The 22195-nt window shown below is 42.2% G+C and overlaps 1 long non-coding RNA gene across 3 annotated transcripts in view; it reads left to right on the top strand.

The window, feature by feature from the left end:
- The first annotated feature begins 338 nt into the window (after positions 1-338).
- The window catches only part of LOC138749294 (uncharacterized), a 110904-nt gene continuing 89047 nt past the window's right edge, over positions 339-22195 (top strand). For all 3 annotated transcript variants that reach the window (XR_011348542.1, XR_011348543.1, XR_011348541.1), the window contains exons 1-2: positions 339-430; positions 11753-11839. This is a non-coding gene — a long non-coding RNA (uncharacterized lncRNA). The remainder of the gene's footprint in view (positions 431-11752; positions 11840-22195) is intronic.

The following is a 22195-nucleotide window of genomic DNA, read 5'->3' on the forward strand; positions in this document are numbered from 1 at the left end:
TCTACATTCCCTTTCCTTGTGGATAGCCATGGATTTCAACATTTTCCGGGACATTTGCTTTTATTTCGCAATATAGACTCATATGATTAAGATGAGTTCAGTATTTGTTCATCGAAGATCTGTGTCATTGGTCACACAGATTCACTGCTAACATTTGTATGGTTTTATCTCTGACGGTGGTAATGAGGAGTGACCTTTAGAAGTTCAGATGTTTTGGCATTTGGCCTATGAAAGACCAACAAAATGACTGCAAATTGTTCTTTAAATTCTCCACGGGTTGATCAGTCATAGAGTTTGCTAAAGGTTCTAATTCATCACTTGATTCAGTGGAGTCATTGATTTGCATTCGAGTTAGAAAGTTGTGGTTTCTGTTCCTCTCCAGATCTAGATTGACTTCCACATTCTTTTCTGAAGGAATTGTGTCTTTTGGGTAAGAGATTAAACCAAAATGCTGGTTGTCTTCTAGGTGGACACTATTTCAAAGCAGAGCTGAATGGTTTTATAGGCATTGCTTAATGCTAAACCAGAATTACTGAAACAGAATATTAACTCTGCTATTTGAAGGGTGGTGGGTGGGGGGGGGGGGGGGGGTCATGATGTGCAGATTGGGTTGCTGGATTACAACAGAACTATTCTTTAAAAACACTTAGAGGCACACTGAAGGGAAACAGTTCACTTTGCCCAGGATGGGAATGTTGAACACCAGAAGCTATCTATACTCTACACAATTTCCATTCATTTGGGACATGGTGTTGCAAATGGTAATGTAAGACACTTCTTCAGTGTAGCTGCCTTTATGACCTAATCAGACAGTGCAATCCAGATTACAAAATCCCTTCTAAATCTCCAACCCCTTTGGTCATAGACATCTCTGCTGAGGATAAACGTTTCTCACTGTTTATCCTATTTATTGCCTTCATACTTTTAGAACATAGAACACTACAGCACAGTACAGGTCCTTCAACCCTTGATGTTGTGTTGATCCATATATTTCTTAAAATACATTTGTATTCCTCAATCATGTGCTCACTTTGTGAACAAGTTAAGAAGATATTTTTAGGATATCTAGCACTTATTGACGTGGAAATGCTCCAGTGCCCCCATGAAATCGAGCAGAGAAGGGGAGTTGGCTCTGTTTTCTCTCTGCAGAGGCTGCCTGGCTTACTGACTATTTTCTGGTTTTGTTTCTGATGTCCCGCACCTGCAGTTTATTGCTGTTCAATCATTTCCCAGTGCTGTAACTCAGTGTTTCTGTCTCAATAGGCACTGCCCTACCTTCTTGGTTTTCCCAGCATCCTTCTGTATTTTGGATTTTCCGCGTCAAAACGCTGACAAACATTCTTTTTTGTTTGCTTCTCTCTGCTCTCCATCCTGTCTCTACTTACACCTTGTCTAGTTAAAATATGTTGCCATTTGCGACTCTTTGCTACACTCATTCAGGTGATATCAATCTGTGACATTCATTTTCTCAACTCCATCACACACACTCCCTTTGTTCTCCCTTTTCCTCTCCCTCCTCTGCAATTTTTAATGTGCCTGTTTGCTAAATTTTACTACTTCTGATAAAAAGTCAATGATCTGAATGATTAGCCTGTTTTTCTGTCTTCATAGATTCTTCCTAGCTGACTGACAATTTTCAGCAATTCCAATTCCTAAATCCAGCTGTAGTTTATTTAACACTGGGACATCCCCATTTGCAAATTTCCAGGGTCATTTGATTTGCTCCCTCTCTAATACCATGGAAATGATCTATTTCTACAATTCATCATGGCCCAAGCCTTCTCAAGCGAAGTTGAACACGGTGCCTTGTAGCTCTTCTGCCCTCTCAGAACTTTTTGTAGTTGTTGGCAGATAGTGATGCCAATGCAAATCGCGGAACGCCATGCAGGGTGACTGTTTTGCGAGGTCCTCCCAGTCAGTATGGTTGACATAGAATGACTGAAGATCACGCTTGATTACGTCTTTGTACCGAAGACATGGGCGGGGAGCATCTGGTAGCCCACCATAGAGGACACCTTTGGGCAATCGGCCGTCCTCCAATATGGACAATGTGGCCAGCCCACCGCAGGCGGCGAGAGCGGATGATTAAGTAGAGGTCCATACTTCCAGTCTTCTCCAGGACTTGGACATTTGTGACTCTGTGGTGGCCATGAGTAGCCTAGGATGGATCTGAGGCAGTGGAAATGGAATGAGCTTAAGGCGGTGTTCTTGCTTTCTGTATGTGACCCAGGATTCCCAGCCGTGGAGAAGAGTGCTCAGCAGGCAGGCCTCGTAGACTCGGATCTTCAACTTGGTGGCAGTTATCCCACACAAGGGCACGGAGGCATCCGAAAGTAGTGGGTGCTTTTCGCAGGCGTGTGTCCAGTTCTACAATTGATGCCCATGACTATCAGACAATCATAAGGAAATCAAATTGTGATTTCAGAAGTGTCTTCTTTACCTGGAGAGCAATTAAATGTACGGGCAATAGTACGCTTGTAGTAGTATGCTACTAAAATTAACATTGGAATCAAAGCTTGCAAGCATAAATCTTTGTTGGAATGTTTGAGACTGAACATTTCAATTGTTAATACAATAACCAAGCTTACTTCTGCATATAAATTCAATTGCATCATACTGTAAGCAGACAGTAAATGGTTTCCCTCATGTGAACTAATTTTTGGGTTGTTTTACGTCAGATTGTCATGAAATATTGTTGAATACCCGACATATTTAAGGATGTCCAGGTCAACATGGTGTTCACACCAAAGGGCTGTCCCAGGAAGTGTTTAAAGTAATTCTTGTGCCTTCCCTCCCCCACCCTCACTGTACCACTTGGATGTCTAAGCAGCCATCAACTCATTCTGAAATCTAACCCTACTCCGACCCCACATTGCCCCTAACTCACCACCCCCCCCATCTTTACTGCAGGTCCCGATTTCCCCCACCCAACGATCTTCCAGCCTTTCGATCCCCTGGGACACTGCCAGTTCCTGCGGTTCCCTCGTCATGTTCCAAGCAACCTGCCAGCCTCCCGTTCCGGAACCCTCTGAGCGACCTGCTCGGCTCTCCATTCTCCTGCCCATCCCTAAATAATAATCAGTCAGTCTTCTTCATTCCTAATACAGGTACATGATCCTTTATCCGACATCTAAAATCTGGAAACTCCAGAATCCGGCAAGTGGGGAGAGAGACGGCGGGTGGGAGACCGGCAGCACGAGTCGGGCGGGCGGGGGGTGGAGGGTGGGGGAGACCAGCAGTGTGAGTCGGGCAGGCGAAGGGAGGGGGGAGACCAGCAGTGTGTCGGGCAGACGGGCGGGGGGGTGGGGTGGGGAGCGTGACTGGAAGGGGGTGTGGGTGGATATGGCAGCACAATTCTGGTGGTTTTAAATCTGGCTTTCCAAAATCTGGAAAAATCCGAAATTCAGAACACACTGTCCCCCAAGGATTCCGGATAAAGGATTGTGTACCTGTAATTAAACTCCTCTAATGGATTTGATCTGATGCCCCTCCTTGATAAGTTATGGTCAGGGCTTGTCTTAAGCAAGAAACACCGAGTGGCCCATTTTGAACAGATTCAACACCACACTTATGACAGCTGAGCCAAATGATCAATGGACTCTTGTGCTTTATTAGCCTATTTTTTGTAAATCAGAATGTTTCAATGAAAGGATGGATGGGAAGAATTGACACCTCTTTGGACATAACTGGAGCAAAACTTTACCCTGGTTGACTGTCTAATCTCCATTTAATATTATCCTTAATACCCTACTGCTATCAATTGGAAGTCATTAGATGATTTGTTCAGATCAACATTGCAATGGATCGGACAGGAATGAAAGCAGAGAATGTCAGAAACATTCAACAGGTCAGGCAGCATCTGTGGAAGGGGAAATAGAAGAATGAGGTTCTTCATTAGAACTGGACTGGACTGGACATGTATGTCTTTCCTGATGTGTGGTTTGCAATGGATTGATGCAGATTTTCGTTCTGCCCACTGCCAAGGGTAAATTATGGAAGGCAAAATATCTGCATTTCAAAGGGTCTCACTAAAATTTATATAAGACTGAGCATGAAGTCTGGTAAGAGGTTTCTGCTGAGAGGTTGTAGTATTTTAAAAACATAATATCAATTTAACATGAAATGATAATATCATAGAGAGAAAGAAATGTCAAAGTATTGGAACAGGCAATCTTCTCTTCCTTACACGAAGATCATCCTGAAACCTCCCTGCTTTCTTTGCAAGGCTAAGATCTTTCCCTGAATGCAGTACTCAAAGAATGGGCTAATCTTTGCAAACTATTTGAAACTCAAAAATGAACTACACAGATTCTACAATGCAAATCAACATTCTATTGAACATTAATTTTGACAAGGACATGCTCAATGTTGAATGGATTATCATTTCCAAGGGATTTAAAGACAAGATAAAAATTATGTTTGTTTTCCTAGTCCTTCATGGACTTGTAATTCCCTAACTCGAGTACCATGACCCTGCAATTTCTCCATACTATCAGGAAAGAGATACAGGAGGATCAGCGCCAGCACCACCAGGCCGAGGAACAGCTTTTTTCCACAGGCAGTGAGAATGCTGAATGACCAAAGGAACTGCTCACACTAACCATCCGAGATGCTCATATTCATGAAACATTATTAATTTGTTTGTTTAGATTAGTGCTTGTGTGTGTTAGGTCTGCATGTTTTTCAGCGAGGACCCAAGAACCCTGTTTGGTCGGGTGGTACTTGTATGATCAGATGACAATAAAATCGACTTGGCTTGACAATGCATCTCATTACTCTTGCTTTCAGCCTGCTGAAAGTACTATGTTTTGGAATTCTCTGAAGATTTTTCACCGACCTACCTGTTCTTATTTAAGACGCTCCTTAAAACAAACCTTTTTGATTACCTATTCCATTATTTCTATATTCAAGTACCTTCGCTTGATGCCAATTTATTTTTTGTGATAAAACCCTGATAAAGACACATTTTACTAAATTAAAAGCAGTATGTAAGTCCACATTGCTTATGTGGTTAGCAAGACATCTGTAACATAAGCATCAAGGTTACACCTGACACCTTAACTCCACTCCTATGTCAGGTCACTCTGAGGCAGTAAACATTGGTGACGAAGACATCTGACACAGAGATGAATTTGTGAACAATTCCAATGTCATGCTGAGCAGAGTTGGAAATCCTCTTGGGTAATTTATCACCGTCCGATAACAGAGGCTTTGATAGCAATGTGTCACATTCAATAGATGCTGGTCCTGATGGATAGTTTAAGAGCAGTCAATAACAGATTTAGCAACGGGTGAACAGAAGTGATTGATCTATCAGACACCAAGTCCCTTTAGGAATTTCAGGACCTAATTTTTTACCACTTCAATTATGAAGGCCAAGTTTAATTTACGTTGTCTGCTACCCATTCAAAATACCAGTTTTAGTTGCATATTTGTTATTTTACAAAAACATTACCTATATTTGGCATTTCTCATTTCTTATATTCGTAGATTTATAGAATTACATAGCACTGCAACAGGGCCTTCAGCCCACTGAGTCTGTGCCAACAATCAAGCCTCATTTACTCTATTCCTATGCTCAACCATTTTGTTCTTCCCGTATTCCCATCAGTTTATTCCAGATTCTATCATTCACCTACACACTTGTAGTCATGTGTAGTCACCAATTAACCGGCACGCTTGCACATCTTTAGCAAGTAGGAGGATATAGGAGTACACGGTCACAGGGAAAAATGTACAAACACTAGAAAGGATCCACACTACCCAGCATACACTTTGTTCTCGCTGCTGCCATCAGGAGAAGAGGTATCGGCGCCACAAAACTCGCACCACCAGGTTCAGGAACAGCTGCTACTCCTCAGACTCCTCAACAACAAACTCAGTCAGAGACTCATTGAAGGATTCTTACTTTTTGCACTTTATTGATTTTTTTTCTCCCTGTGTTGCACAGTCAGTTTGTTTACATTTCTTTTTTTGCTGGTTTTGAGTCTGAATAAGTGGTAATTCTGCCTTGCCCACAGAAAAAAGAATCTCAGGGTTGTGTATGTACTCTTGACAATCACTCTGCAATCTGAAGTCAGCAAGATCGGTCAGGATTAACTGCATCGTTGCATTATCTTTATTCGTTTACAGGTTTTACTTTTTTATTGAGCTATAACTCTTAGAAATAGCATTCTCCGAATTCCAAATGCTGGAGGAACCGCACTCTTTGTATCGCCACTTTTCTTTCCTACAACTGTGAATATTAATTGTCAGCTACCTTTTATACTAACCATCTCTTTTTAATTTAATATACCTGTTTGACCATCACAAGCAAGAAATTTGGTGCTTATGTGCGCTGTAGAATGTATTTGATGATATATCTCTAGGCATTTCAGTTTTGGCAAGATGTTAGGTAGGGCATGTGTAGTGTGTTCAGAAATCCCTGTCCCAATTAGAGTCTGGAGAGTATGGCCATTTGGTTTGCAAGTGGTGTGGGGGTTACTATAATGAGGATTGATTGTTATTTATTCTCAAGATATTGAGTCTGGAGGTTGAGCCCAGAGATAGTTAGTAATACCCTGATTATCAAGTGAAGCATGAATATTAATTGATTAAATTAATCCCCATAGAATGCGAGCATTATCTGGTCCACCATGCAAGAATCGGGAGTAATAGAAATTAGAAACTAACCTCTAATTTAGGGAGACAACCGGTTGTCTCGACCAATGAAAATAAACTGCACAAAATTGGGCAAAAAATGCATTGACAATATCTGTATAATTGTTACCCTTCATATTCTATATATTTCCAAATTAACTAGTTAAAAGACATTTTAGACATGGAAAATAATTTAAGCACAGGAAAGGTCCATTTTGTATGTGCATTCTTTGAACTCAATGTTGAAATATAGCACGATTCTGCATTTATACCTTGAATAACTTCTTGCAATGGAATGTCACCGATGCACCATCAATAACTCCAGAAGATGAGAAGTTATGTAAAACTGATGGGCTTTTATTAGCAATAGAATGGAGGCACATCCATGCTGGTCGACTGTCCTGAACTGGAGAGGGGGCTGTGGGATAGTCACCTTTATTCAGGAGTCTGTGGGAGGAGTCACAGGTACAGTCAGTCTAGACGGTTAAATATACATACAATGGTTTAGCACATTCCCCCCCCTGTTTTAGAAAGAGTCTGTGGGATGAAGTGAATTTGGTGTTATTACAAATTAAGTCTTTCAGTGGTCTGGTCTGCTGCTACTACCATCATCGTGGTGCAGCTATTGGGTTCTGGACGGTCTGGGACGCTTGTCTGTAGTCGTCAGCATTGGTTTGGTGGATGCGCGGTGATGAGTCTGGCGTGCCATCTGCTGAGGAAACACACCATGGCATTGGTGCATCATGGGTGACGATAGGTGAGGTGGGTGCGGGGTGATTGGTAATGATCTCAGGAACCCCTGAGGGTGCCAGGTCCCCATAGCCATCAGGGTTCACCACATAGGCGTATTGGGGATTGGACCTTTTTGATCAGTGGTTCAGACTTAGGGCTCCTCACGTGCTTTCGGAATAGGACCAGCCCTGGGGACATCAGCCAAGCCGGTAGCGTGGTCCTTGTTGCAGACTTCCTGGGGAAGGAAAACATTCTTTCATGTGGAATGGCATTGGTGGCTGTACATAGGAGCAATCTGATTGAGTGGATTGCCTCTGGGAGGACACCTTGCCATCAGGAGGCTGGAAGGCTTCTAGACCACAGGGCTAAAAGGGTGGCCTTCCAGACAGTGGCATTCTCTCTTACCACCTGTCCATTTCCTCAGGGGTTGTAACTGCTTGTGGCAATGCCTCTGGCCAGCAGGTACTGGTACAGGCCATCACTCATAAAAGAGGACCCCCGGTCGCTATGGATATAGCAGGTGAACTCAAACAGCGTGAAGAGATTGTGTAGGGCCTTGATGACTGTGGCAGTTGCCATGTCCAGTCAGGGGATGGAGAACAGGAAATGTGAGTACTCATCAATGATGTTGAGGAAGTACACAGCGGAGGCAGAGGAGGGTAGGGGTCCTTTGAAATCAATCAATGCTCAGGCGTTCAAAGGAATGGGTTGCCTTTATCAGGTGTGCTGGTTGATAGAACTGCAGTTTGCACTCCACACAGACTTGGCAGTTTCTGGTCATAGACCTGATCTCCTCAGTGGAGCAAGGCAGATTGCAGTGGAAGAAGTTGGTGACCCCAGGGTGGCAGAGGTAATTGTGGAAGGCTTGTAATTGGTCCAATTGTGCGCTGGCACATGTTCTGCAGGATAGACCATCTGAAGGGTCATTGATCTTCCTGGGCCGGAACAACATAACATAATTGTAGGTGGAAATTTCAATTCTCCACTTCAATATCTTATCATTTTTTGATGTTACCTCGCTGTTGATTATTGAACATGAAAGCAACTGCATATTGGACAGTCAGCAAGGTAAATCGTGTGCTGAGGAGGTAGTCTCCTGTGCCATACCACCTCGACAATGGTTTGGGCCTCCTTCTCAACAGAGGAGTGTCGAATTTTGTGGCCTTGGAGGATGCAGGAAGAAAGGCTACAGGTCTGGTTAAGGGTGGCATCCAGAGCGAAGTCAAATGCATCGCTCTCCACCTGGAACGGGGTGGATTCATCCACAACATGCATCGTGGCCTTAGCAATGTATGCCTTGATGTGACTGAAGGCCTCACAGGCTTCTGACGTCAGTGGAAAGGAGATGGATTCAATGAGGGGCGGGCGTTGTCCACATAATTGGGAATCCATTGGGCATAGTTGGGGAAGAAGCCAAGGCACTTTTTCAGGGCTTTGAGGCTATGGGGGAAGGGGGAGTTCCAAAAATGGGTGCATGCGATCCAGGTCAGGGCCAATGACTCCATTCTCCATGACACAGCCAAGGATAGCAAGATGGGTTGTGCATAATAAGCATTTAGCCTTATTGTATGTAAGCTTAAGGAGTTTGGCAGTCTGGAGGTTGGCGTCATGATCCTGCAGGTCAAGGCCGTGTCCAGACACGGAAAAGTGGCCTGCAGCTCATACTGGTTTACCATTCACTCCACCTTCTGCTGGAAAGCTGAGACCCCATTGGTGATGCCTAAGGGAACCCTCAGGAACTGGTAGAGTGCCCATCTGCCTCAAAACCAAAATATATGGTGGTCCTTCAGGCGGATGGGGAACTGGTGGTATACTGACTTCAGATCTGTGGTGGAGAATACCCGATATTGCGTGATTTGGTTTGCCATATCAGATATGCGGGGAAGAGGGTATGCGTCCAGCTGCGAATATCTGTGAATGGTTTGTCTGTAGTCAACAACCATTCTGTTTTTCTTCCTGTTATATTGTCAAGATAATGTGAACTATTTTGTAACTGCATAAGAATACACCTTTCTCATTGTAGTAACTCTAGTGCACTACTGTGGGATGTATGTATATGAGTGTGTGTGAACAGTTTCCTGACATGGTGGAAGACATCAGTAAGTAAAGACTCTTCTGTTATTTGAATCTTGCATATCTAAATATTGAAGAAGCCTCCCAAGTAACTCAGAGACATAACAATCCCCATTCCTCACCACCATCACTTGGGTTCTCCATGGGCTGGTGCTGGCTTCAATGATCCCATCATTGAGTAGCCGCTGCACCTCCCACTTAGTAAAGACCCTGTCCCCGGCACTGAACCGCCTACCTTTGGTGGCAATGGGTTTACAACCAGAGGCGAGGTAGGTGAAAAATTGTGGAGGGTGATCTTGAGAGTTGAGAGCCTGCAGGTTGTGTGCAGTGGGCAATCTTCGGGTTGCTAGCCAGAAATGGTAGGGGAAGAGGCGTGGTGGGGGGGGGGGGGAGGGTTTGCTGGTGGAGCACAGTGGGCAGTTTAAAAACTACTGGTCACAGTCAGTGAGGGGGTGGTGGAATGGGGTCCATCATACTCCATCGTCACACTTTTAAGGTTGCTTTGAAAATCCAGCCTCAGTAGCATGGCAGCGTAGAGTTGTGACATCACCAGGGTTTGTCTGTGCCCCACACAGTAGCCACGGATGGGACTTAGAGGCCAAAGAGACTTTGGCAGTGATGCCAGTGGCTGAAGTTGCCAAATTGAAACAAGACAAATGTCACAACTAAGCTCAGAGGGAGGTAAAGTTGAACAGAATGATGAGTCAGAGCAGAGATTCCACTGTCACAATTTCTGTTCTGCAGCTCCACCTAGTGAAGGCTATTAATCTAAGTTGTTCGTGGCTTTCTTCCTTGTTGATATTCTAATTCCCAAATGAAGCGGGAACAGCCTATCTGAACAAAATCTTACGCTGCATTAAGCAATTATTACAATTCACAAGAATGCAGTTTGAACCCATCCATTTTAAGATCCAATAATAATTGTAAAAATTTAAAGGTAAATGTTGCAAGCTAAAATCATCATTTCTTCTACTCTGGGCTCAGGGAGTAGCCCTCTTCCCTCCGAGTCAGAGGCTGTAGGTTCATATCTTATTTCTGAGATGGAAAAAAATAAGAGACTGGTACCAACAGACACCAGCTTTTAGGTGAGATGTTAAACTGCTCCTCAAGGAACTACTTGAAAGGATCCAGGTAGAAAAAGGGTGGTGGTTACTCAGGTCCTCTGTCCAATATATATCAGTCAACCATTAGATTATTTAATTAAATTGCAGATAATGAGACATTCCTGCCTGATTAATTTCTATCAACAATATACTTTATAATTTACATTTGTGGTGTTCAGTTCATATGTCACAAGATAGCGCATTGCATTTGCTTAGGAGAGGCATATTTGATGTGGTGTCCTTTTTTCTCTTGCATAATTTCCATCACCAATTGATTGAGAGGTTTTACATGAGTTCCTGTTCCTCTGTCTGCAATGGCAGGAGGGCATTTAAAGGCCTATACAGTGGCAACAATTCTACCCTTCGCTGTGAAGGAGTTTGGGAAGGCTTTCCTTTCTCTCATTCCTTAAAGTGGAAACAAATTCGTAATCTTTAGAAATGAAATTATTTGTGACGACAATAGCAACATTGTTGACAATGTGCATTAAATCCTATCCTACAACTAAAGATGAGAGTAAAGAATAAAATAAGTCTTATTTTACATTACTATTGATTTAAAATGATGGTTTATTTTCAAATACGGCTACTTCAGGGAATCATAACAACCTAATGGCCATATTTAAGGAAGGTTTTGCTTGGAAGATCTAATTATACATTTAATACTTCATTGGTTGTAAAGTGCTTTGGGATGCCTGAGGTCAGAAAAAAAATGTCTTCCTTTCTTCTCTCTTTCATTCTTCAAAGGCAAATCAAACTCTTAGATAAAAGAGGCAATACTATGACAATGGGAGAATGTGCCATTATCAACAATATCCATTAAACTCTACATTGTAATAAAAAAGCAAGTCATTCAATAAAGAATGAAGAAGTCTTATTTTACACAACCATTGATTTAGAATAATGGGTTATTTTCATATGCAGCCAGTTCAATTTGATGAGCATTTTTGGTGAAGATTTTGTTGAAACACCTCACCACTGATTTAATTCTGCATTTGAAATCTCTATATAAACGCCTCTCATTTCTAGAACTTGATATAGAATATCCAGGCATTTGCAGACTTTTGTGTTTTACAGCCAGGTAATTGAGACTGCATTATTGATGAGCCAAGGTATAGACTGCACAATAGGGTTGCAATAACCAGGGCCCATATTTGCATCAATTACACTCACTAACACTGCTCTACTCACCTTTTTTTTATTAATAGGAAAAATTGTACTCCAAGTTTGACAGTGCCTTGAGCAGAAAAAAAGATGGGATTGACAGTCAATGTGACCTTTCAGAGCCAAAATCTGTAAGTTGTGCACTAATAATGTGTTCTGACTTATGAGTGAGTCTTCCACAAGAGGTGAATAACCTGTTAAAAAGGAGGATTCATTTAAAATATTTGTGATGCCTGCCATTTGTGAGATCTCATCCAATCTCTTTATTGGGTATAAGTGCTCCCCTGTAAACAAATAGCTCAAATGTCATTAAATGACAGGAGAGGATTTTGATAGATTGGTATTTCTGATTGTAAATGTGAACGCCAGTGGTAAAAGCAGCAAATAAAATATTTTCTTCCTCAAATGGGAAAAAAAAAGCTTTTGGGCAAGCTAGTCAATTAAATCCGAAACAACTTGCAGTCAGTTAACCGATTCAGGTGAAGAAGTCAATCAACTGGAGGATAAATTTCGACGACAAAAATTCTTAAAATAACCATAACTTTCACATAAATATTATATTAAGGTTCTAATGTGCACTGTGCCTTGATATGATTGTTGAAAAATGTTCTTGAATAATCATAATCTGCAATTAAATATTGATTGATTAATCAGCTTTTCTCTTATTTAACAGCATGCCCTTTGCATTACATGGAATTGATAATCATATTTCCATTCAATTGGGAATTTAATGCATAGGACACAATGCAGGAATTGTATTTCCCACTTTTGAAATGTATTCTGTCATTCACAATGAATATTAGTTGTGATCCATTAAAACTCATAAAATTTAAAATTGTGATGTTACCCATCATTAATGATATGGAAGCGATGGTTTTGGTTTGATGCTGTTTTTCATCCTGACCTGAAGAACATTAGAGCACAAAAAAAACAGTCCCTTCAGCCCTTCTAGCCAGTGCCAAACGATTACTCTACCCATTCCATATCCAGCTATACCCCTGTACCTGTACAATTTTTTCTTAAATTGAGCCCATACTCTTGTGTGTGAACAAATTTGCCCTCATGTTCCCCCTAAACTTTTCCCCTTCCACTCTTAACTCGTGACCTCTAGTTTGTATCTCACCTACCCTTAGCGGAAAAAAAAGCCTACTTACACTTACTCTATCTATACCCATCAGAATTTTGTTTACTTCTATCTGCATACCTGAATCTGTTGCATTCAGTCCATGTAGGCTAGATGGAGACTGAAAATATTCAAGACTGGCATTCCTCGAATAAGTGCTGTCCTACCTTTAATATCATTTGACTAAGGTGTGTTTCAACTGGAGGAAATGCGGTAAAGAAGCAAATCATTACATAGACATAGATTAGAGAATAAACTGTTTCTATCATTGACTGGTTTGTCGGGCCTGCTTTTTTTTCAGGCATAATAAAGTCATTTAAATAGCAACGATGGCTTATTTGAGAGAATCACAGCCTCAAATTCAGAAGATAATACATGCATGTTCCATTTTACGATATTTAATCCGATATCCTTATTGTACTGAGGTACGCGTTTAACCTTTGAAGGATACCACATGGAAACAGATCCTTTGACCCCACTAAGTCCACACACACAAAAAAATTAAAGCACCTATCTAACCCATTTTATTTTCCCCTCATTTCCCACCAACTCCCTTCCAAATTCTTCGACCCATCTACACTCGAGGGACAATTTGTAGTGGTGAATTAACCTTCCAAGCTCACCTGTTCAGGAGGTGAGAGGTCCTCGAGGCCACAGGGAGAACCAGCGAGTTCCACGTGGACTGCACCGGAGGTCAGGCTGAGGCTGGCTGTATCACTGTGTGCCCAAAAGTGAGATGTTAAACTGAGGTCCATCTGCTTTGTTAAGTGGATATAAAAGCAACTCATTATATTATGTTATAGAAGAGCATCAGAAAAAGTCTTGGTGTTCTGGTCAATAGTTATTTATCATTTAACATAATTTAAAAAAAGAATAACTGCCTTCCTTTAAAGTTTTACTTTCATCTTTATGTTTAGAGCAGGTGTGTCTTTCTTTCAATGAGGAGCATTAATTTGCATTCAGTACTCCAACTGTGGTCTTGACAATGCCCGAAATGAGCAAAACCTCCCTACTTTTCTCCTCCAATCCTTATGCAAATAAATTTCAGCAATTCAACCCTTGATATGTTCTTATAAAAGCAGGTCGCTGGAATTGAGTCAATGAATAGATCAGCCATGATCTTATTGAATGGCAGAGTAAGCTTGCCAGGCCGGAAGGCCTACCCCTGCTCCTATTTCTTATGTTCTAAATTCCCCAGGAATATAAATCCTGCTCTTGACACCACTGCAAGTTTGTGACCCCTTTATCTCAACCAGCACAAGTTTGTTCTGGGATATAATACCTTTATGAGCTAAAATACAGTAAGCTTCTTGGGTGGCACAGTTAGTATAATTGTTAGCACAATGTTATTACCGCACTGGCGACCCGGGTTCGAATCTGGCACTGTCTGTATTTATGTCCTCCTCATGTCTGTGTCGGGTCCCTCTGGGTGTTCCAGTTTCCAAAGACGTATGGGCCCAGCAGGTTAATTGATCACGTGGGTGTAATTGGGCAGTGCGACTCGTGGGCTGGAAGGGCCTGGAACCATGCTGGATCTCTAAATTTTAAAAGTAGATAATAAGAAAAAGGCCGTGCTACCACTTTATAAAACATTGGTTAGGCTACAACTGGGGAACAGTTCTGGTAAGGGAAGATTCAGCAGATGGATTGTGCCAACTAGTGTATTTGTTGTGACAGGGTCGACTGAGTTTGTTTCTTTGGAGTTGAAAAAGCTGATAATGGACCTAGTAGAAGTATACAAAATTATGAGGAACACAGGCAGGGTTGATAAACCTCTCAGCTTGACAAATGTTCACAATCAAAGAAAGGCACTGTGGCAAAAGAGAGGAAATTAGAGGGAAAGACACTGGGAATCTTTTCACCCAAACGATGGATGGGATCTTATAGTGGAGCCAGGTACTCTCACAACATTTTGGAAGTATTTATATGAACACTTGAAATGGCTTGGTACTGAAGAATGAGTGCAAGAAAATATGGGGCTACTGTGTTGTGTAACAATGAATCCAAAATACCACCTTATTTTTACTCGGCCTGTGGTCAGTGGAATGCATAGGCAGATTCTTATTTTTGATTATTGAAAGAGGCAGGAATCAATTTGATCATTCTCTCGTGATGAACCTTCTAGGGCTTTAGGTGTTTCAGAGAAACAAACAGAACTGGGATGTACTACAAAACATACAAATGACGGAAATATATAACGAGCTTCCTGTCCTTTAACTGAACCATAATAATAATTTAAAGGCTTTGGAATCATCCAACAATGAGAAGGGCCAACTACTAAAGTCTAAAATCTAAGTTACAGTGCAAGATATTTCTTACACAGTAAAAGTCCAAAACTCTGGACCACCTGGAGGGTCTGGATTTTTTGAAAATTTACCTCTTCCTCTCTTTATTTCTCCTTAAATTTGAATTTTAAATGTACTGCCCATGAATCCGGAAAATCTGAAAATCTGTACAGACCCAATGCCCGAGCAGTCTGAATTTTAGGACTTCTACTGTATAATATATTCCAAATCCTTGCTTCATCTAGTATCATTCAAATAGCTGAAATGCATATTTGAGATAGTCAAAAGCAAATAAACTTAACAGAGTTACTGCTTTTCAATATTATTTGAACGTTCCTTCAAATGAAGTATGACATTTCCATGTCATTTCCAAGACCATCATCTCTGGTTCATACCGTTGCCTCTGGAGTGAAGAGCAGAGTATCTGAACCTGGCCTCTGCTGAGGGAGCATAAATAAGATGATGACTGTCCTGAAGAAAGTGAGGTATCACTAAATCGACTTCACTGATGGAGACAGGTCCCTCAAAACTGACCCCAATGAAGGAAATGGTGTCACTCCACACTGACCCCAGTGAAGGAGACAGCGTCACTCCACACTGACTCCAGTGAAGGAGATGGTGTCACTCCACACTGACCCCAGTGAGGGAGACAACGTCACTCGACACTGACCCCAGTGAAGGAGACAGCGTCACTCCACACTGACCCCAGTGAAGGAGACAGCGTCACTCCACACTGACTCCAGTGAAGGAGATGGTGTCACTCCACACTGACCCCAGTGAGGGAGACAACGTCACTCGACACTGACCCCAGTGAAGGAGACAGCGTCACTCCACACTGACCCCAGTGAAGGAGACAGCGTCACTCCACACTGACCCCAGTGAGGGAGACAACGTCACTCCACACTGAACCCTGTGAGGAGGACAGTGTCACTCCACACTGACCCCAGAGAGGGAAGTAGTGTCACTCTACACTGACCCCAGTGAAGGAGACGGCATCACTCCAGATTGACCCCAGTGAGGGAGACAGTGCCACTCCACACTGACCCCAATAAGGAAAGTAGTGTCCCATTACACTGACCCAGTGAAGGAGACGGTGCCACTCCACACTGACCCCAATGAGGAAAGTAGTGTCCCACTACACTGACCCAGTGAAGGAGACGGTGTCACTCCACACTGACCCCAGTGAGGGAGATGGTGCCACTCCACACTGACCCCAGTGAAGGAGACAGTGTCACTCCACACTCCACACTGACCCCAGTAAGGGAGACAGTGTCACTCCACACTGATCCCCGTGAAGCAATGTCACTCCACACTGACCCCAGTGAAGGAGACAGCGTCACTCCACACTAACCCCAGTGAGGGAGACAGTGTCACTCCACACTGATCCCAGTGAAGCAGTGTCACTCCACACTGACCCCAGTGAAGGAGACAGTGTCACTCCACACTGACCCCAGTGAGGGAGACAACGTCACTCCACACTGACCCCAGTGAGGGAGATGGTGCCACTCCACACTGACCCCAGTGAAGGAGACAGTGTCACTCCACACTGATCCCAGTGAAGCAGTGTCACTCCACACTGACCCCAGTGAAGGAGACAGCGTCATTCCACACTGATCCCAGTGAAGCAGTGTCACTCCACACTGACCCCAGTGAAGGAGACAGTGTCACTCCACACTGACCCCAGTGAAGGAAGTTTAATACATGTCAAAATTTCCATAATTTTCTATTTTCGATTTTCAGTATCTGTGGTTTTACGGACTTTTATTTATTGTTTCCTCTTAAATTATAATCCCTCGCTTTGTGCATAAGCGTTTGTGAAACACTTGCGAAAAATTGCTTGAAGCCAATGTTTTTAACCATCAGATGCTTTATGAAGAATTAAGCATCCATTGGTCCACTCTTTGCCAAGACTTGAGAAGAGGCTTGAAGATTTAAAAGGTTATTGAACCTTTTACATCTTCATGCAGTTTTGTTGATATCGAAATAGTCATTAATATCAATGTTTTTGGTGGACCCACACATTGGGATGTGCTCTTTCCTCCCTCTCAATACAAGTTGAAAGGAGGTTTAATTCTTTCAGCCAGTTTTAATTCACCAAATGATGCGGTGCTGATGTCAGCCATACTAGGGTAAATTAGGGGTTAATGAAGAGAGCAGCAGTAAATGAATTTTGCTTCCAAGTTCTTATTGCTGTCTGCTGGTATTAGCAACTGTCATCTAAAGCCTACATGCCAGAAATATAAGCCAGAAATGTCATTTTCCATGTGTAATTGAACTGGAATTAAATGAAAGTAAAATGACACTGTCTAATTTGATCAACATGTGGAATGCTATTTTGACATGGAAATTACCCCTTTCTTATATACTGTAGATATATATTTTTCAAATTACACTCTCCCCATCTTGTTTTTCCTCCTGTTTAATTCACATCTTAAACTCCTATCTCTCAATAATTATACCATCATTCTCCTGTTCCCATCACTGCATATTTTATATGATGTGTCATTCATTATTAACAGAAGTCTCTATGTTGATATTATTTTCATTCAAGTCAAATATATATGTTTCTAACTTTATGCAGATTTTGTAAAATATTTATCTTGTGTACCTTCAATAAATATTGTGGGAAATGAGGAACATTGGAAAATTCTGGGCAGATCTTCTGATGACCTGAAATCAGTGTTTGCTTCATAATGGCATCCAATCCAATCTTTCTCCAGGAGCCCAGCTCCGAGGACTAAGGTGCTTTGGAAAATGAGAGAGATTTTTGCCACAATTATATTTTTGACAATTGGTGACTCTTCTCTCCCAGTTATTCAATTGACCTGATGGTGTTTCATTCTCACAAGAATCAGTATAACTGGACTCTGCTTAACAAAAATGTGAAAGTTTTATTTTAAGTCAGAAACTAAAAGAAAAACAATTAAAACTATCAGAAAATAATTAAATAATAATGCAGCACGTTTCTCCCCTTTCATTTGAGTTCGCATGCTCATTTAGGCCACCCTTCAAAACATATGCGGGCTGTACATTAATTAAGTGTGATCGGGCCACGCAGGCTCGTGGGCCGGAAGGGCCTGTTAAATTTAAATTCAAACTTTAAAGTCTGAGACGATTTGCGGCGTCCTTTTGGAGCCCAAGAGAGCAGCACAGCATCAGCCGTAGCCGCCTTAGGCTCAAGCTGATGCTGGAAAGCAGGAATTCTGCAGACATTTTGCAGAAAGACTCTGTACAAGCACTGGCATAGCTTTGAAAAATTCACCCAATTTTGTTACGAGCTCGGACATTACAAATCTTACTGTTCCAGAGACAGTGAACAGTTGGAATTTCAATGTGTCTGTCCATTATAGTTACATATATGACAATAAACTCTCATTGGACATTGAACCTGGTATTAGATGAGAAGAGTTTAGTATTTTATTGATTACTTCTGTAATGCATCACAAGTGAGAGAGGTCTCCTTTCAGAGGAAATCAATTATTTTCTCACATACTTAAATTGAGTTTTTTTTTAAATTTAGACATACACCACAGTATCAAGCCATTTCGGCCCTTGTGTCCAGCCGCTCAATTAACCTACACCTCCCCAGTACGTTTTGAACCGGAACCCCTGGGGAAAACCCACACAGATGGGGGGAGAACGTACAAACTCCTCACAGAAAGCAGGGGATTTGAACCTCTGTCCCGATCGGTGGCGCTATAAACGACTACCGTGCCATCCCATGATCTTCATATATGTTCTCAGTGTCCCATAATAAACAGAAACCTTACGAGATGAGCATAAATTAATGCAGATAGCAAAGAGCAGGCCCATCAGTAATTGCTGCCCATCATGAAGAGGATGCATTGAAGGTTGAACAGATCCTGCTGAGAGAAAACATGGGGATAAGGAAAGAAAGACAGCTGTAACATGATCGATACAGTATGCCATTCACACACATGTATAAAGCATTTGGAGATGGTGGCCACTTAATCAAGTTTTCAAGAGAATAAAAATAGGGAAATGTGCAGATGGAGTAATGATGAATTAAAATCGAAACAGTTACATTTGAGATCATTATTGGGCTTTCAGCTTTATCCTGGAATTTCTGCTCAACTGTCCTGGGATTTTGGTGCAATTCTCCCTGACATCAGAGCAAGAAATTACAGAACTAGAAATGTGGAAGGCCTTCACCACATGTTGAGTCATTACACTGGTTTTAAAAACACTGCACTGACTGTGGTCCCACCAGGAAAAAAAAACTGGGTGTTCTATGAGTGAAATAAACACTATTGAATGTTAATGCCCTATTCCACTGATTTACAATCATTTATGGAAACCTAAAACTAAAATCTTGAAATATGGTGTGAGAATAGCCTGACTCTAGACCTGGACAAGACAAAGGAGAAGATTGTGGACCTATTTTTCAGTTTTCACAGGGTGCAACTGTGTTGCTGGACCTAACAATATATCAAGAATGATTAAACACTTAATATTTCATCCTTTTTATGTTTAGCCCTTCCTGCCCCACACTTATTTAGGTATAAAAATGCAAATGGATTTGAATTCAGAGAAAGGTGAAAGAAGTTCAACAAGGGGGTGGATAACAATTTGAATTCTGTGAAGGATGGGAAGCCTTAGGAATGTATTAAAACAGATCCTTAAAAACCATAAGACATAGGATCAGAAATAGACTATTCAGCCCATCGAAACTGCCCCATTAGCTGATCCATTTTCCCACTCAGCCCCACTGCCCAGCCTTCTCCCCATAATCTTTAATGCCCTAGCTAATCAAGAACTTATCAATATCTGCCTTAAATACTGTTGTGTGTGAAGGGAAAAATTTGATGGGTTCAAAGAGCCCACAGAGGCAGAACATAGGAAGGATTTTTATTATAACACACTTAAGAGGATCGCAACAGAAATAACAAACAGAAGTACTCTCAATCATACAGTATAATCAGTCACATCAACTTTACACTACCAATACTAGCAACTGCTTTTACAGACTCATCACAACCAAGGACTGCAATACGCTACTTGTCATTTCTTGCCAGCGTGGGCAAGCCCCAATCCCTATGTAGCACACACCTTACCAACGACTCCTCCAGCGTTGTCCACAGCAGGGTTCATTCCAGGGCAAAAGAGGAATAGCTACTTTATAGTATAGTAAGCTGGAGGGCCTGGGCCAGGTAACTACTAGGTGGTTAAAGGGGCCAATGGGTGGGTGGGCAGAGTCCAATCTTAATTAACAGGTGAAGCAAACTCTGAATTGATTCCAGATGGAGAGGTCACGTGACCCTCCATGATTCACATTCCCATTAGGTTCCAGAAGGAGAGGTCACACGACCTTCCACAATCCATGTTACACATACACCCAATAAGTTGGCCTCCACAACCATTTGTGACAACAAATTCCACAGATTTACCACCTTCTGGCTAAAGAAATTCCTCAGCATCTCTGCTGACACCTTTCAATCCTGAATTTGTTCCTTCTTGTCCCATGGAAAACAACCTTCCTGCCTCTGCTCTGTCCACGCCTTTCAACATTCAAAGTGTTTCAATGAGGTCCCCCTCATTCTCCCAAATTCCAATGGATACAGGCCTCGTATGATAACCCTTCCATTCCCGGAATCATCCTTGTGAACCTCCTCTGAATCCTCTCCACTGTTAGCACATCCTTTCTTAAATGAGGAGCCCATAACAATGCCTTATAAAGCTTTACCATCACATCCCTGCTCTTATATTCTATTCCTCTTGAAATGAAAGCCATTGCATTTGCCTTCTTCACCACCAACTCAAAATAAAGGCATTAGGACAGGCCAATAAAAAAACTTTACTCACCAACGCATAGATGCTTAGTAGGGATGCCATGCTTGACGTTTATTCAACATGTTCACTGATAATAGCAGAATGTTCAGAATCAATTGTGATCCATCAGTCCACATCCAAATGCAACAAGACAATATCCAGGCCTGACCTGATAGGTGGCAATTAACTTTCAGTCGCACAAGTAATGTCAAGTCAAAATCCAACTATCACTCCCTGACATTCACTGAAGGTCAAAGGTAAACATTCCATTATTTTCACATTTAGAATGTAACATCCATGAAATTCTTTAACTTTGACTACCGTGAGGAAGACAGGGAGTCGCTACTTTGTCCAGTGCCCCTCACGGAAATGAGGACCCAGCGAGGAACAAATTTGCGACCCTTGGTTTACAAGACCAGTGCTCTAACCACTGATCAATACCCCAGGGGTTGCTGTTGACCAGAAACTGAATCGGAGTAACCATATGCAGTGTGATTCAAGAAGACCCCATCTCAAGGGTAATTACAGATCAAAAAGTAAATGCTAGCTCAGCCTAAGCCCACATCCTTTGAATGAATAATAAAAAAAGAATATTAACTCAGCACAGATTGAGCACTGTGCAGTGTTCATTACTGGAAAGATTGCAACAGAGAGGGTGCAGAGAAGAGGATACTGGCCTGGCTGGAGTCTTTCCATTCTGAGAAATGGATGGACAAGCACAGTAACAGGCCCTTTTAGCCCAATTACACCCAATTAACCTGCAATCCTTGGGACATTTTGAACGGTGGGAGGAAACCGGAGCATCCGGAGGAAACACACACATACATGGGGAGAACGTACAAACTCCTTTCCAGCTGCTTTCAGGTGCTCGGATACAAATAATGCACCGGCAGACGCGGCTGGGGGAGTGCAGCTGGGATGTTCAGGTGGCCACGGAGAAGATGGCTTTCTGTCACCTGACCGTGCTGGCTGAAGGAGAGCCACGTCCAAGCAAACGCCGGCTCCTGTGGACTGTCTGTGTCCTGTGAGCATATTCAGGAAACTCGCTTCTGTACCTGGAGAGAAACACTTCACTGATCTCAGCCCTTGACACGCACCCAACAAGGAGACAACTTTAAGAAAGCATGCACGAATACATTTGCAGAAAGCAAAGGATGGCGAAAGAGACATTCTTTAAAAAAAAGAAAAGGCAAACTTCGTTTGAAGTGCTGGCTGGCGCTGCGGATGGGAAAATGGTCACGGCTGCCTCTGTATTGGGCATATCAGAGTACTTCTGTTAGTGTGGTAAT

Source organism: Narcine bancroftii, chromosome 14 (assembly GCF_036971445.1).
Source record: "Narcine bancroftii isolate sNarBan1 chromosome 14, sNarBan1.hap1, whole genome shotgun sequence".
In the NCBI taxonomy this organism is placed as follows: domain Eukaryota; kingdom Metazoa; phylum Chordata; class Chondrichthyes; order Torpediniformes; family Narcinidae; genus Narcine; species Narcine bancroftii.